At 37.5% G+C, this 18,109-nt stretch overlaps 1 protein-coding gene across 4 annotated transcripts in view; it reads right to left on the bottom strand.

The window, feature by feature from the left end:
• DLC1 (DLC1 Rho GTPase activating protein) overlaps window positions 1–18,109 on the bottom strand; it is a 434,041-nt gene that overhangs the window by 130,773 nt on the left and 285,159 nt on the right. The gene's annotated exons all lie outside the window — the stretch shown is intronic.

Here is an 18,109-nt window from a genome sequence, read left to right on the forward strand (position 1 = left end):
TGATTTGAGTGCTGGTGGCAATGAATCAGTGGCAATAGATGGGTCTCATGACAGGGCTTTTGTAAGCACCTTGGTCCACGACTGGGAATAAGATATTGTCAAACTCAGCACCACAAAATGCACACAGTGCCCATTTAACCACATAACCATCCAGGAGGAGTACACACACAATATGTGCCTCTTATTAATTCATTTGTTCATTTATTCATTCAGCAAATAATTATAGAGGCTACCATGTGCTGGGCAGTGTTCTAAGCATAGGATTATAGCCATGAACAAAACAGCCCCAAATCCCTGCCCTTTGGAAGCTTACATGCTAACAGAGTCTACTTTCTACATTCTCTACATCCTTATGATAGAGTAAAACTATTAGATCATTTCCCAAATGTCTTACAAAAAATAATTTTAACTAAAAAAATTAATATAAGTAGTTATCTGCCTGAGTAACAGGCTGAAAGACTCTGAATTTAAATATTAAATGTGAAGGCTGGGCACAGTGGCTCACGCCTGTAATCCCAACACTTTGGGAGGCTGAGGTGGGCGGATCACTTGTGGTCGGGAGTTTGAGACCAGCCTAGCCAACATGGTGAAACCCCATCTCTACTAAAAATACAAAAATTAGCTGGGTGTGGTGGTGCATGTCTACAGTCACAGCTACTTGGGAGGCTGAGGCAGGAGGATCACTTGAGCCCAGAAGGCAGCGTTTTCAGTTAGCCAAGATCACGCCACTGCACTCCAGCTTGGGTGACAGAGAAGACCCCATTTCAAAAAACAAAAATAAATATTAAATGTGAAAAAAAAATTCAAACAAAGAGCTAGAAAGTACATCCTACTAGGGAAGCAAACTTTAAAACATACTACCATTGTAGGACTATTGATGATGAGACATATTCAGGGAAATTTCATAATCCATATTTCCTTAATATTCTGTGTTGATTATAAAATATTAAACACCCAGTCTTAGAAACCACATATATTTTTCACCCGTAATCTTTCACATTAGATAGGACTAGTGCGCAAACCTGTGGAGTAATCTACTGATTTTTCTGTCTACCTCTACAAAAGGCTACAACTCATCTCCCCAGTGTGCCCCGCTGGGAGTGGCTGCTCAAATCCATTAGTGCCCACCAGGTCCCTCTCATCCACTCATGGTGTTTCCCCAGAAAAGTTTCCTAGGTGATTTTTCTAGCTCCACTCTCTCCCAGTTCCCATCTTTCCTACATATTGCATCAAAGTGAACCTTCCAAAGAGTCACTGTCCTCACTGCTGTCCTGTTCCAGATGGTCTCATCAGACCCAGCTTCCTCTCCTTGCCAGCGTTCCACACTCTGGCATCAACTCAATTTAGCAATAAACACAACAATAAAGTCAACAATAATGCTTTGTATTTTCAGTATGAATTATTTTACACCAAAGGTCTCATTTGATACTCAAAACTTAGAAAGAGTCAAAGTTGTTACAATTATTTTCATTTGACAGAGGACTATATTGAAGTTGAGAAAACTCACGTGATTTGTTCAAAGCCACCCAGCTACCAAGTAGAAGAATCAGGTTTAGAGTCCAGTTCTTCTGAGTTGCAGATTACCTCTCTAGTCACTGCTTCCTTTCATGACACACTCTACTCCAAGGGGCTCAAGTCCATTTCTAGTTCCACTCCTTGCCACACTCCTCCCCAACTGGCAGCGCTCTTATTGCCCATTTTACCCCATCCCTCTACCCAGCAGAACGTGCCAAGGCTTCATAGTCTGCCTAAGGGTCCTTTCCTTCGTGTCATTTCCCCTGAGAGCTCCAGCATGCAATCACCTGCTCTTTCTCTGAAATACTTCCCTTAGTAATGGTTTAGCCCAGGGTTTCTCAACCTCAGGACTATATACAGTTTGTGTCAACTGATTCTTTGTTGTGGGGGGGGGGGGGGTCTGTCCTGTGTATTATAGGACATTTAGTGGCATCCCTGGGCCTCTATCTAGTAGACACTAGTAGTACCCCCAGCTGTGATAAATCAAAAATATCTCTAGACATTGCCAAGTGTTCCACGGGAAACCAAACCAAATTACTGCTGGTTTTGAACCACTGGCTTAGCCTGTAATTGTTTTCTAATTGGGTGATGTGGGACAGGTGTGCCTCCCCTGAAACTTGATGCTGTAGGCAGCATGTTTGTCTTTTGCTTGTGTCCTTTAAGGTTATCTGTGCACTATATAGAACTGAATACAGGTTGTGAATCCAAGCCGCACTTCCTCGTTTCAGATTGGAGCCACCAATCACATCTTAATACTCCTGGTTAATTTTGAGTTGTACAGTACAGTAAATAAAAACCTAAGTTCTAAAATTTGAAGAAATGGATATAAATATCATTTCTCTTACAATTTGTATAGCTGTGAGATGGTTGCTTTTCCGTTTGTCTATGCCGGTGTTATCCAATAGAAATATAATGCAAGACACATTAAAAGAGTAAAAAGAACCGAATCAATTTTACGACTTTATTACTTAATCTAATATATAAAATATCATTTTACAACGTTATTAATATCAACAGTTCATGAAGGATGTGTGTGGTATTCTTCTCCTTGTACTAAGGTGTGCATTTCCTCTTATGACATGTCTCACTAGAATGATCTACATCTGAGCCACTCAATAGCCATGTTATGTCTAATGGCTACTAAATGCATTGGCTTCCCCCATTAGGCTGTGAACATTTTGAGGGAAGAGATTCCGTCATATTCGTTTATAATTAAAAACAACTGGCTGGCATGGTGGCTCACGCCTGTAATCCCAGCACTTTGGGAGGCTGAGGAGGATGGATTACGAGGTCAGGAGATCGAGACCATCCTGGCTAACATGGTGAAACTCTGTCTCTACTAAAAATACAAAAAAAATTATCCAGGCGTGGTGGTGGGCACCTGTAGTCCCAGCTACTTGGGAGGCTGAGGCAGGAGAATTGCTTGAACCCGGGAGGCAGAGATTGCAGTGAGCCGAGATCGCGCCACTGCACGCCAGCCTGGGTGACAGAGTAAGACTCCGTCTCAAAAAAACAATAAAAAATTAAAAATTAAAAAAAAAACCAACCAACTAAAAGTTGTTCTTTAAATAAAATACTCTGATTTTCTTGGGTCAAGGGCTTGGGTCCTCTTTGATTCCTTTTTGCTCACTCTGGGAACCATTTTAGCCCTTACATAAAATACCAGAAACATGACAGAAGCCAGTCCCCTCCCTTGAATGGAGTCCTCTCTACTTGTAGAAATAAGACATACATGTATCAAATAACAACAAAAAGCAATATATAATAATGAACTAAAATGCTATCCACTAGAAAGTTTCAAAATCAATGGGTGATGGAAAGAATAGTCTCTTCAACAAATGGTGCTGGGACAACTGACTAGCCACATGCAAATTAATCAACTAGGATCCTTACCTTACATCATATACAAAAATTAACTAAAAATGGATTGAAGGCCTATATTTAAGAGCTAAAACTATAAAACTCCTAGAAGAAAGCATAGATGAAAATCTCCATGATACTGAATTTGGCAATGCTGTCTTAGATATGACACCTAAAGCATGAGCAACAAAAGAAGGATAAGCTGGACTTCATCAAAATTAAAGGCTTTTGTGCATCAAAGGAAACTATTGATAAAGAGACAACCCAAATAATAAGAGAAAAAATTTGCAAATCAATAGACATTTTCCAAAGATGATAATGCCTAACATACATGAAAAGATGCTCAGGGTTACTAGCCATTAGGGAATTGCAAATCAAAACTACAGTGATGTAATGCTTCACACCCACTAGGACAGCTATCATAATTTGAGAAAAGGAAAATCACAAGTATTGGTGAGGAGGTAGAGAAACTGGTTCACACATTGCTAATGGGAATGTAAAAATGATTAAGTCTTTTGAAATAGTTTGGCAGTTTCTTAATAAGTTAAATATATAATTATCATATGACCCAGCAATTCTATTCCTGTTTATATATTTTATATATATTTATAATATATATAATATAAATATATATCATAATTATATTCATAATTATATGAATATAACTATATAAGAATATAATTATATATGAATATAACTATATAAGAATATAATTATATATGAATATAACTATATAAGAATATAATTATATAACTAAGAATATAATTATATAATTATATATGAATATAATTATGTGACTGTAATTATATGAATATAAGTATATATGAATATAGTTATATAATTGTATATGAATATAATTATATAATTGTATATGAATATAATTATATAATTGTATATGAATAGAATTATATAATTGTATATGAATAGAATTATATAATTATATATGAATAGAATTATATAATTATATATGAATAGAATTATATAATTATATATGAATAGAATTATATAATTATATGTGAATAGAATTATATAATTATATGAATAGAATTATATGATTATATATGAATAGAATTATATGATTATATAAGAATAGAATTATATGATTATATATGAATATAATTATATGATTATATAAGAATATAATTATATGATTATATAAGAATATAATATGATTATATATGAATATAACTATATAAGAATATAATTATATAATTCTATGAATATAATTATATAATTATAATATGAATATAATTATATAATTATAATATGAATATAATTATAATTATATTCTTGAATATGAATATAATTATAATTATATTCTTGAATATGAATATGATTATGTAATTATAATCTTATATAGTTATATTCATATAATTATACTTACATAATTCATATAATTATACTTATATAATTATAATATATAAAATGTTTACAAAATATATAAACAGGAATAGAATTGCCAGGTCATATGATAATTATATATTTAACTTATTAAGAAACTGCCAAATTATCTTAAATATATATACATTTATATTTATATATCTAAATTCTGACTCAAATTCAAATTTCCTGTGTGCTCAGAAGCCCACCTTCTTCAAAATAGCCTTCACGAATTCCTTGGAGATATTTTTGGAGATATCTATATATATATATGTATATCTCCAAGAATTGTATTGAAAAAATAAAATATGGGTCTTCAAACAAAAACTTGAAAAAATAAAATATGGGTCTTCAAACAAAAACTTGTATAAGAATGTTCATTGCAGCACTATTTATAGCAACCCAAAGTGGAAGCATTCCAAATCGTTATTAATGGGTGGATAAATTAAATGTGGTATGTCCATCCAATGAATTATTATTCAGCTGTAAAAAGGAATGAAGTACTGATACATGCTACACACATGGATGAATTGAGACCATTACAGCAAGTAAAAACAATGAGACACAGAAGGCTACATACTGCCTAATTCCACTACATGAACTATCCAGAATAGATAAATCCGTAGACACAGAAAGCAGATTAGTAGTTTCTAGGGCCTGGGAAGAGGAGGGGTTGGCGGGGGTGACTGCTTAATGGGTACAGGGGTTTCCTTCTGGGGCGATTAAAACATTCTGGAAGTAGATAATGGTGATGGTTGCACAACATTGTAAATACACAAAATGCCCTTGGATTGTACATTTTAAAATGATTAAAATGGTGAATTTTATGCTATGTATATTTTACCACAATAAATAACATTGAGTCATTTTGGTCTCTGGGAAGGCAAGGGATATTGCCAAGGCTTTTTTGAAGAAGGTGGGCTTCTGAGAACAAAGGAAATTTGAATTTGAATCCGAATTTGAATTTGCAGCAAAGGATAAAGGTGCCCCACGTAAAGGTAAAGATAGAAACCTGAGCAGCCTGGCTTGTGTAACAAGTGGTGATCAGGTGGAATTGTTGAGTAATGTCTCTTTAGAGTCTACAAATTTGATCGAAGTAAGAATTAATTTAAAGCACAAAATATATTTTCAACAGAGACCAAATGTTCCCCAACTATTAAATATAACTATCAATAAGTAAACACATCAAGTAGAACATTATATTCTTGATATTATTATTAAACACTATTTTCCTATGCCTTTAAGAAAAGAAACAGATACTTCTTGGGATCACTCACAGCTCAATTTTCATGGCATTTGTTTTACAAATACCACGTTACTGTGGAGGAAAGAAGTGGGGACACGCACAGCATATTTATTTTTTCTATATCCAACGTAAATCCATACATCATTACTTTAGGAACGAAATATGTGTAATTTGCCTTGGATTTATTACAGCATCAAAGTGCAACTCGAAATATACAGAGTTTGAAATTAGAATTGTCAGCTGTTCACGTAGAGATCAATAGCCTTGGAAAGGGTGACTGTGGGCCCTGCCAGGCAAGCTCAGTGACAGCCTCACAGCCAGTCGAGAATGTCAGCAAGACAGGCTGTGGGCTGAGTGATGAAATGCAGCCCCAAGTATGAGGGTGTTAGGTGATCACATTTTAAATTTAATGGTGCAGGCTTCTGCCAAGGAGGTACTAGAGGTTACTTTAGTGCACAATAAAATAAAGGGAATATCTTTTGAGTCTTCAGTTTTTAGCCACTTTCAACTCATTGGGTTTTCTCAGCCTTAAACTAAGGTCATTAGCTTTCACAATTTCTCCCTACAAACTAAACAAATGCTGGGTGTCACCACCGCATTCTCTCCACGGAAGATGTTAGACACCACTGACCCGGATGATTGCGCAGACAGCACACCCAAATGGAGACATCTAGATTGGGAAGAGGCCTCAAAAGCTGGCTGACAACTAGGATCCCTGCTCAGGGGCCTATTTTACTCAACAGGAAAAACTACTTCTGAAGGTTTTCTTTTTTTTTTTTTTTTTTTGAGACGGAGTCTTGCTCTGTCACCCAGGCTGGAGTGCAGTGGTGTGATCTCAGCTCACTGCACCTTCCAACTCCTGGGTTCAAACTGTTGTCCTGCCTCAGCCTCCTGAGTAGCTGCGACTACAGGCATGCACCACCATGCCCAGCTAACTTTTGTATTTTTAGTATAGACGAGGTTTCACCATGTTGACCAGGCTGATCTCGAACCCCTGACCTCAAGTGATCTGCCCTCCTTGGCCTCCCAAAGTGCTGGGATTACTGGTGTGCACCACCATGCCTGGCCCCAAAGATTTTATATATGTATATATATATAAATAAAATATATAATAAACCATTATATATAATATTAATATATAATATATACTAATATAAAATATATTAATATATAATTATATATTAAATATATAATATATAAAAAGTTATATAAATTAATAATATATAATATATAAATATATATTTTTATACAACATATAGAATATATAATTATATATTATAGAATATATAAATAATTATATATTATAGAATATATAAATAATTATATAATATATAATATATATAATATTATAAACCATTGCCAAGTGAGAAGTTAAACTTAGCTGTTCTTCTAAGAACAAAGGTTGAAATTCTGACTTCTAAGAAGACCTCTGTATTATTTTCATCAATTCATGTGTATTTGGCAAACTTTGGTGTTCATGTTTCTGTGTAACAGAATATATTACAGAGAGGTATTTTACGTCAAGAAATTTAGGGCCACTCCAAAAGCATTATTTATATAAAATCATTTAATCACTCACTTTTTGCTATCATAAATGAGAAAAGAGATAGAGAAACCCACATTTTCAATTCCTTCAGATTATGGTAGAAAAATTAAGCCTTGTAACAGTGGTGTGAATACATTATTCTGTATTGGATTTTGAGCTATTCTGCTAAAAGTGTTTGAGACATTACATTCCATGTCAGTATTTCATTGATTATACTGATGTTTTGTTTTATGTAGGTTAGACACATCCTTTTAAAAGGTAAGTAACATATTATGTTTTTTTCTTTTGATTTTTCCCTTGGAAACCTTGCTGTCTGATTGCTCCTCTGTCAGAAGTTCTCACATTCTATTTGCTAAAATTTCAAAACTTTCTCCCAAATCTAAGCATGACCTGGTGATTCCAGCACTCTTGCTTCTCACCATAGTTTTGCTATAGTTTCTGTTGGTTATTTTCAGGTGATACTCCATCCTCTTGTCTAGGTAGAGTCCTTCTTGGTTATAACAAGAGGAGTTCAGGATTTGGACTCAAATACACCTAATTTTTTGAGGGGTGTGTGTGTGGTCGGGGGACAGGGTCTTGCTCTGCCACCCAGGCTGGAGTGCAGCAGTGCAATCATAGCTTACTGTAGCCACAACCTCCCAGGCTCAAGCAATCCTCCCACCTCAGCCTTCCCAGTTGCTGGGACTATGGGCACACACCACCATACCCAGCTAGTAATTTTTTTCTTTTTACTTTTTGTAGAGATGGGGTCTTGGTATATTTCCCAGGCTAGTCTTGAACTCCTGGGCTCAAGGGATCCTCTCACCTCGGCCTCCCAAAGTGTTGGGATTATAGGTGTGAACCACCATGCTTGGCCAGACCTTTATTTTGAAATTCTAGTTCTATCAGTTATTAGTTATGTGACTTCCTGCAATCTTCTTAAATATTTGTGCCTCAATTTTTTCTTTGCCAAACGGAGAGAAGAACACTGTAGGTTTGTTAAATGATAATGTGAAATGCTACATATAAAAATCCTGTCATAGAGAGCAGCACACATAGTTGGAACTCAAGAAAAATTTTTCCTGTGGCCCATTAGACTAGAACAACCCCGCCCCCAGCAACATTTTTCAGTTGGTGGCTGATATCTTGTGCAGCCTCTTCGCACATAATCTAGCTGTACTTTTCTTTAAAGAATATTAAATGCTCACTTTAAATAATACAATAATCTGTTTGCCTCTGTGCAGCCTTTCTTTTTGTGTTTATTTTTTATCTTTCCCTTGCTGTTATTCTGAAACGGAACAAAGATTAAAAACCCTAGAAGAAAAATTGACCACCAGTGATATTCATTAAATATGGTAAAAAGAGAACACATAAAACTCACCTTAGTTTAACTTAATGTTCCAAAACAAACTGTAAACATTAATTGGTATAAAAACATTCCTTTGTACACATTTTTGTGCAGGAAACTTTAAAAAAGAATTATACTTGGTTGGCTAACACCATTGGAATGTCAATTTCCAATAAACAACAAGCACTCCATTTTATTGGTCTGTTAGGATTACATATGTATGGAAGTAGAGCATTATAAATTGAAAAATTTATTTTAGCTTTAAAGTCTTTAAAACTGGCTTCAACTATTCCTACCTTTATATTGTTTTTAATTTTTCAGTGGTTAATACGTTTCAGTAAAAGGTAGAGAGTTTTACATTACACACTAAAACAGAAACAAATCAAAAGATTTCCTAAAAATGTGAAGAATGTCTGAAACCAACTCTAACAAAAAGGCAAATAGAGTATGTGTAAGAAGCTATTTCTTTTTGCAATGATTTTACCTTAAGTTGTCAAGATCAGATTATGTAATTTTTGGAATGATTACAGATTCTGAGGGAGTATGATATCTACACACAAAAACAACTTTTTTTTTGACAAAAACATCTGGGATCGTTCTTTGTTAAGCAATTAACTGAGATCCAGGTAAACAGAAGAATAACTATTCATTTACCCTCATGAGGCTACTGAAATTCTTTTGAGAAATAAAAATTAAAATTGTTTGCTCTATAAAGCAACCACAAAGCTTTTACAAAAATAGCAATGATATTGGTTGTTTGAGACATGTAAGCTAAAGGGAGTCATTTTCTAGAAGATCCTATTGCTGAGGAGCAGATTTCAGTCCTGTTGGTCAGAAGAACTTGTCCATGATCATCATGAGACCAAACAGCACAGTCTCAACTGTTTATTAAGGGCTTGAGAATCCAAGCAGTATCTGAGGGCTACAAATGCCAGTGACATTAATTTTGGAAAAATATACATGATTCAACAATGGACAAAGGCAGGCTTAGACAAAGGCACAGGTCTTAACGTGTGTATCACTGTCTGACAGGACTTGGATGTGGGGTAGGGAGCCCTAAGGGGTGGCCAAAGGTTAAAGGTGAAAGGTGAATTCTATTCTGGGAAGGTTCTGCTTTGTTTTTCCTGTACTGGCCACTTCCTTCCTTGAGGAGCTACTTCCTTCTAAACAATACTTCCCCTCTCCTCAATATTAGCACAGGACAGTGTGCACAGGAAGGGCTAGATATGGATAGTGTCTACAAGAGTGAGCGCCTACAGATTTTTTCTCTTCCTACTTCTTCACTGTAGTTACTCCTCCCACAAAGGCCAAGTCACTTACCCTAAGCTAGTCTTATGCACCATGTTAGTTAACCACGAAGGGCAGAACTAAAAAAATTGTAGAAAGTTGGAAGCTTCCGTAGGAATTTTCTAGGTAATTATGGAAGATGGGCTCTTCACTTAGGGGCTCAGTCATTTTTTTCTTTGCTAGGTTTTCAGTGAGTTTTCCTATCTCTACCAGGAAATGAAAGGCCAGCCTGAAGAATTCTTGGAGATCCCAGCCACTTAATCTCAACTCATTAGAGGATGTTGCATAGGGCAGAAATGTCTGTTCCCTCCTTGCCTCAGTGCCATTTTAAATAGGAAGCTGATAGGCTTGTGTAAAAGTGGGTGTGCTGCCTTTTAAAAAAAATTATACTTCTTTTTAAAAGTGGTTCTTGACAGACAACAAGTTTCAGTGGGATTGCTGAAGTAGCCCCAAAACACTTTCAAAAGGCTTCATTCTTTAGGCACTCAAAATTGTGTAATCAACACATTTACATTTGAAGATTTCCCAGTTAAGTCAAGAGATTTGTCAGAGTTCAGGAGTGGATGTGAACAACCGGTTGGCACCTACAACCAGGGAGGGCAAATATCTCATTCACCCCCTTCCCCCTGAAAAGGTCTTTCTGACCTCACGGCTGATTAGAAGGGAATTAAGAACTTTAAGTTAAATATGTAGCACATGGGAGAAGAAGTGTCCATGTCCAAGAGTCCATTTTGGCAAAACAGCAGAGATATGCTTTTCTTATCCCAAGGCTGAAGGATTTTCTTTTACAAAAATTGATTAATCGATTTCTTTTTATTTATTTAATTTTTTTTTTTTTTTTTTTTTTTTTGAGATGGAGTCTCACTCTGCTGCCCAGGCTGGAGTGCAGTGGCGCTGCCTCGGCTCACTGCAAGCTCCGCCTCCCGGGTTCATGCCATTCTCCTGCCTCAGCCTCCCGAGTAGCTGGGACTACAGGCACCCGCCACCACGCCCAGCTCATTTTTTGTATTTTTAGTAGAGACGGGGTTTCACCGTGTTAGCCAGGATGGTTTCCATCTCTTGACCTTGCGATCCGCCTGCCTTGGCCTCCCAATGTGCTGGGATTAGAGGCGTGAGCCACCGCGCCTGGCCTATTTTTTTATTTTTTGAGGAGCGGTCTCCCTGTGTTGCCCAAACTGGACAGCAGTGGTACAATCATGGTTCATTGCAGCCTTGAACTCCAGGGCTCAAATGATCCTCCCACATCAGTCTCCTGAGTAGCTGGGGAAAGAGGCACATGTCGCCACACTTGGCTACTTTTTTTTGATTTTGAGTGGAAAGGAGCTCTTGCTGTGTTGCCCAGGCTAGTCTTGAACTTCTGAGCTCAAACAGTCCTCCCACCTTGGCCTTCCAAAGTGCTGGCATTACAGGCATGAGCCACCATGCCCAGCCTGATTCATAAATTTGAATGTAATACTCTTTGGTTAATATAATTTTAGATTTATATTTGGAAATTTCTCTAGAAAATTAGAAATACTTTCAGATATACTTTTATATTCACCTGTGTAATATTCAGGTAGAGACACAGATAAAGTAGTGCTGCATACATGATGAATGAAACAAATAACCACATAGCATTTTACAGAGATCTATCCTAGTGCTTCATTGAACATTAATAAGTACTGATATATGGGCGAAAATTGACTTAGCAGTTATCCTTTCCCACAGTTGGTCCTATGGCCGGTTTACATGGACAGGCTCAAAACTTAAATTCTGGAGATGTGATCTTCTCTTAGCAGGTCACTAGTCTGTCCTTAAGGGGTGTTAATAGCATCACCTGGCAGTTACAAAAATATGGCAATTGTAGGACCTGGATTTTCCAGGGTGATCTATGTATGTATGCAATATTCTCTACTGTCAGAAAGTGTGACCTGAATTTTGTTTCAGAAAACATCTTTCTCTGTATAGGAATCAGAGGCTACCCTGACTTGCTGCCACACATCACTGTAAGTTCCATTGACTCAGAGTAGCTTTGGGAGCCTGGAAAATGCTTATAAGACCTTTGACCTGAGGGAAGATTCTGGTTTAGTAGATTGTCCTGGGTATAGCCTTGATTGGTTCTGAGCTTCCCTCAAGTGGTTCTAAACATGGTTTTGGGTACAGACTATGCTGGAACCACCATGGACTGATACTGTGAGGAGGTTAATCCCCATTTAAAAAACTTCTGCACAAAACTGGGCACAAATGAGAAATAGTTCATTATTACTCTGTGTATGGTATACGGGGCGGGGGAAGGGACTGACCACTGAGCTTATTCTGAATTCTGTGCTTGCCCAGGCTGGTCTTGAGCATCTGAGTTCAAGCGATCCTCCCACCACTATTAATATTATTGTTAATAATATTAGTGACTATTAGTGATAATTGTTATTAGTGATAATCTTAATAAAAACAAATTGCCTTCTTCCAAGTGTAGTCTCGCCTAGTGACTAGCCCACAAGAACTGTATCACCATCTCATTATTGCTACTTCTCTCTTATTTAGGTGCCAGGTGCTCATATCTTTTATGTCTCATACTTTATTTCAGCCCAAATCCAGATCACTTAATGCAGCAGAATCCTATAAACTGGAGAGACTTGGATTGGGAATCTTAGTAGATTTCCTAGATGGTGAAGTATGGACTGAAAGAGGTTTGTGATTTGCCTGATACCACACAGTACATTAGTGGTAGGGTCGAGGGTACCTATGCTTCACTGGTAGCTGAAAATTCAAGATATAGGCTATCTCCATGCATTGATATAGGGTCTATGGTCACACAGTAAATTAGTGGTAGCCTCTGCCAGGGTAACATATATACACTTGACCCCTCCACTAATTTACTGTGTGACCATAGACCCTATATTAATGCATCTTTTCAGGGGGTTAGACATACATGTTGTAAGATATGACGAAAGATAAATTAAGTTTCTGGATTCCTGATGTCATGTAATTATAACTATGGCCAGTCTATTATGACATAGACACTTGTTTTACTTTTCATCTCACATTTAGGCATCACATACAAATGAATAAAAAAATCAATTCCCATAACTGGCTTGGTGGCTTTTATATTTCATTGAATGAATCTTGGTCTGAATATTTTGACACTTACATAGATGCTATTTAGGCTGAACTTAAGTGCGGCAAGATAGTTTACTGAATGTCTTTATCACCCGTCCCACTCTGCCTCCATTTTTTTATTGGTAAATGGGATAATGGTAATATTTCATAGAAATATTAGGAAGCTTACAAGAGACTATGTATATCAGGGTATCCTGTAAACTGTAAATCTGTATATAAACGGGAATCATTATTGTTGGAACAAAACTCAAGTGGGCATGATGGCTTTACTAACTAAGCTCTTATTCTAATATTCTTATTAGGGGATTTTTTGGGGGGATTTTGTATATTTAGCAAAGAGATGCTTCTGAAATATGCCTTATTTCCTCTATTGTGACTCATTACTTTTTAAGGAGTTTCCCATTCATTAAAAAAAAAAAAAAAGGAAATACACACTTAGCAGGGAACATCTAAATAAAAGTAAAAGGAGGGAGATATTTCACAAACTATATATTTGATAAAGAAATTGTATCTGGAATACATAATAAACTCTCATAACTCAATTATAAAAAGACAAACCAGTTGAAAAATGGACAAAGGGTCAGGTGTGATGGCTCACGTTTGTAACCCCGACACTTTGGGAGGCTGAGGTGGGAGGATTGGGAGGAGTTTGAGACCAGCTTAAGCAACAAAGCAAGACCCTGTCTCTACAAAAAAAATAAAAAAATTAGCCCAGCATGGTGGCATGTGGCTGTAGTTCCAGCTACTAGGGAGGCTGAGGCAGGAGGATTGCTTCAGCCCAGGAAGCTGCAGTGAACTATGGTCGTGCTGCTGCACTCCAGCCTGTGCAACAGAGCAAGAGCGAGACTCTGTCTCTTTAAAAACAATGGACAAAGGATCCGGATAGACATTTCTTCAGAGAAAACATACAAATGGTCGGTGAGCATGAAAAGATACTCAACAGCATCAGCCATGCATACAGAATGGTGAATGCAAATCAAAGTTGCAAATAGATACCACTTGACATCTACCAGGATGGCTATAACAAAAATGACAGACTATAACAAGTGTTGGTAAGGATGTGGAGGGATTGGAACCCTCATGCATTGCTGGTGAGAATATAAAATGGTGCAGCTGCCTTGGCACATTGGCAGTTCTTCAAAAGTTAGTAGCGTTGCCATGTGCCCCAGCAATCCACTTCTAGGTATATACCCAAGAGTAACAAAAATATATGCTCACACAACAGTCCATACCCAAATGTTCATAGCAGCTTTCTTCATAATAACCAAAAAGAGGCAACAATCCAAATGTCCACCAACTGGACATTTGGATAAATGGATGAAGTGTGGTATATACACACAACAGAATATCATTTGGCATTACAAAGAAATACAATATTGACCCATGTTACGACATTACGAACCTTGTAAACATTATACTAAGTGAAAGAAGCCAGTCACAATGGACCACATATCCTGTGATTCCAGTTCTATAAAATATCTAGAATAGGCTAATCCATAGAGGCAGAAAGAAGATTAGTGGGTGCTTAGGACTCAGTTGGGGGGTAGTTTTGGGGAAAATGGAAAATGATTGCTAATGGGTATACGGTTTCTTTTTAAGGGTGATGAAAATGCTCTAAAATTACACAACTCCATGAATGCATTAAAAACTATCAAATTGTGTACTTGTAATAGGTGAACTTTTTAGTATATAAATTATAATTCAGTAAAGCTGGAGGGATAGAGGGAAGGAAGGAGAGAAGAAGGAAGAGAGAGAGAAAGAGAGAGAGAGAGACTTCTTGGATTCTAAATTTTATGTGACACTTCCGCCATGAAAATGGGTGACTTTACAAAGAGCTAAGAAGTGCTCTACCTCTAGGCTGATGAATAGAACCTGGCCCCTAAAATCTAACAATAAATTCTGAAAGTGTTCACTGCACTCAAATAGGTGACCTGCAGTTATCGGAAACATTTCCATCTTGGACCAGATGCATTTGTAAAAATAAATTTAGTCCCATGTGGACCAAAGAGTCTAATGGCCCAAAGCTTTGATGTTGTCAAACTACTAACTAAATAACACGTTGGATAAAAAGAAAACAGATGCACAGACACTACTGATGGAGGCTTTGATCTCTTCTGTGGTAGCTGCAGGCTCATAAAGGACACTGGGAACTTTGTTGCTCTTCCTAATGAGCCTTTGCTACTTTATGAGGTTCACTGATTTCATGCACACCAAACAGGCGGGAAACGGCACTTTCTAAGAAAACTTTGATGTTTTCCTAATACTAGCCAATAAACCATTTCTGGTACTCGTAGCCAGTAAATAGTGATTGTAGGATATCTTCATAAATATCTTGTTCAAGATCTGCTGGTGTCAACAGAGAGTAAGTAAAAAGGGTAGCAGCTAAGAGTCAAGAACATCTTGTAAGGTCCAATCAGATTTGCACAGCAATTTGCTTTTGCTAGTTTATTACACCTTTTCCCTCAAAAGTCAGGGTGTGTTTGTCTCATGATATTGTTAAATTTAAAAAGCAAATGATAAAGCAAGATTAGGTGGCACGAATCCAGGAAAGCTAATATCACTCTTCCTCTTTCAGGTTTTGATAACTTGGGGCATTTAGGGGAGAGAGGCTGCCTAAATGGAGTGGATATAAAAGTGACTTCAATCCAGATATAGTTTTTTTTTTTTTTTTTGGAGATGGAGTCTCGCTCTGTAGCACAGGTTGGAGTGTAGTGGTGTGATCTCAGCTCACTGCAACCTCCACCTCCCAGGTTCAAGCAATTCTCCTGCCTCAGCCTCTTGAGTAGCTGGGATTACAAGGGCCCACCACCATGCCTGGATAATTTCTGTATTTTTAGTAGAGATGGGTTTTCACTATGTTGGCCAGTCTGGTCTCAAACTCCTGACCCCAGGTGATCTGCCTGCCTCGGCCTCCCAAAGTGCTGGGGTTATAGGTGTGAGCCACTGCACCTGGCCCAGATATAGATTTTTGATCGATAGGATTTTCAGGATTGCTTTGAGAAGAAACATCACACCAAAGGGATTTAGGCATTTGTCACTTTACTTGTGGTGTGGAGAAGGGAATGGCAGGTCACTGTGTCACACACCTGTATGGCTAGCTGGGAAGAGAGGAAAGAGATCTTTGGAATCTGGACCAGTACGTACAGCACAGGCAAAAGTGGGGCTTGATCTGTTGCAGGAGTTGCATACGTTACAAATAAGTCCCTAGCCTTCAAGTTCTTTAAATTCTTAGTTTTATTTCTAGGCCTCAATGCCTTTTAAATCCTGACAGGAAGATGGAAAAAAAAATCAAGTGCGGGATTTTCATTCTTCTTAACTGATGGAAACGTTTGCCATTTTATGTTTAATGTTTTGATGTGTCACCAAAGTGCAGTAACCTTGGAGTCAAAGGAACTTGGTCAGGCTTCTAGATTTCCCACTGATGACTGTGTGCATTTGGGTAAATTACTAAACCTTCTTATTCTTCTCTGATCTCCTTTGTTAAATGAGATGATTTCTAGAGTTTCTCTTCCTGTATATTTTACATTTTAAAAAATGATTCAAATCAGTTATTACTTCCTAATTTAAAAAAGGAATACATGCCCCTTGGAGAAAACTTATAGAAGACAGACAAGCAAAGAGCTGAACTTTTCTTTCATTTCAATTGGTCCACAATTCTACATATTCTTGTGCATTTCAAGTCAAAGATTGTTAGAGCAGGGAAATTCTGTAGCACTTACCTTGTCCACCTCGATTTAACAGATGACGAGACTGAGATAGGATTTGTCTAAAGTCACAAGGCATCCATTATTGAGCACAGCAATGTGATCAGATTAGTTTTAAAATGTCTTGTCCTCTAATTGTTTGTGAATTGCTTTTTAAAAAATCTTTAAAACGTCTCTGCAAAAGCATGGACTTAGAACCATCGTTTCTTGTATGTAGATATGCTTAATTATATTTTGAGTCTCAAATGAGTATTTTTACAGGCCCCTGTGTCCAGCTGTTGGGGTCTCCAGAAAACATTATTCATGTTTTCTGAAATCCCTGTATACCTGCCACATCCAGTGAGGCCTACTTTGTTTACTTTTGTTCACTTTAAGACTGTTTCATGAACCATCATGAATCATTCATGGCTTCTCAGTTCTTTGGTCAGTGTGGTGGCAGTTGTGCTCTGAAATAAGGAGGTGGCTTCATTTCACTTGGCCATTGACGTCTGCAGCAGAGACAATTTAGGGTCAGTGGCAAAACAATGTCACAAAGGGAATGACCAGGCTTGAAGCATGGGGGAATAGACAGCTCTCTACCAATGATGCTGAAGATTGGGTTGCGGATGTGTGGATTCAGGTTTTCTTCCTCCACAGTCACTCACACACACAGGGTAAATATTGAAGCATTTTGACTTCCTTGCCATTCCAACCTGATGATTCTGCTACAGTCTTTTTTTTTTTTTTTGAGACAGAGTCTTGCACTGTCACCCAGGCTGGAGTGCAGTGGTGCGATCTTGGCTCACTGCAACCTCTGCCTCCCAGGTTCAAGCGATTCTCCTGCCTCAGCCTCCAGAGTAGCTGGGACTACAGGTGCCCACCACCATGCCTGGCTAATTTTTGTATTTTTAATAGAGACGGGGTTTCACATGTTGGCCAGGATGGTCTCGATCTCTTGACCTCGTGATCCGTCTGCCTCAGCCTCCCAAAGTGCTGGGATTACAGGCGTGAGCCACTGGAGCCCAGCCTCTGCTACAGTCTTGGCACGACAACAGAGCCCTAGCCAGAAGGATGCTTCTCTGTCATTCACATTCATTTCAAGTGACATTAATATTGCCTTGGCAGTTCAAGAGACTGATGTTTACTTCATCAATTCTGGAATTTTAGAC

This window comes from Pongo pygmaeus, chromosome 7 (genome assembly GCF_028885625.2).
Source record: "Pongo pygmaeus isolate AG05252 chromosome 7, NHGRI_mPonPyg2-v2.0_pri, whole genome shotgun sequence".
Classification (NCBI taxonomy): Eukaryota; Metazoa; Chordata; class Mammalia; order Primates; family Hominidae; genus Pongo; species Pongo pygmaeus.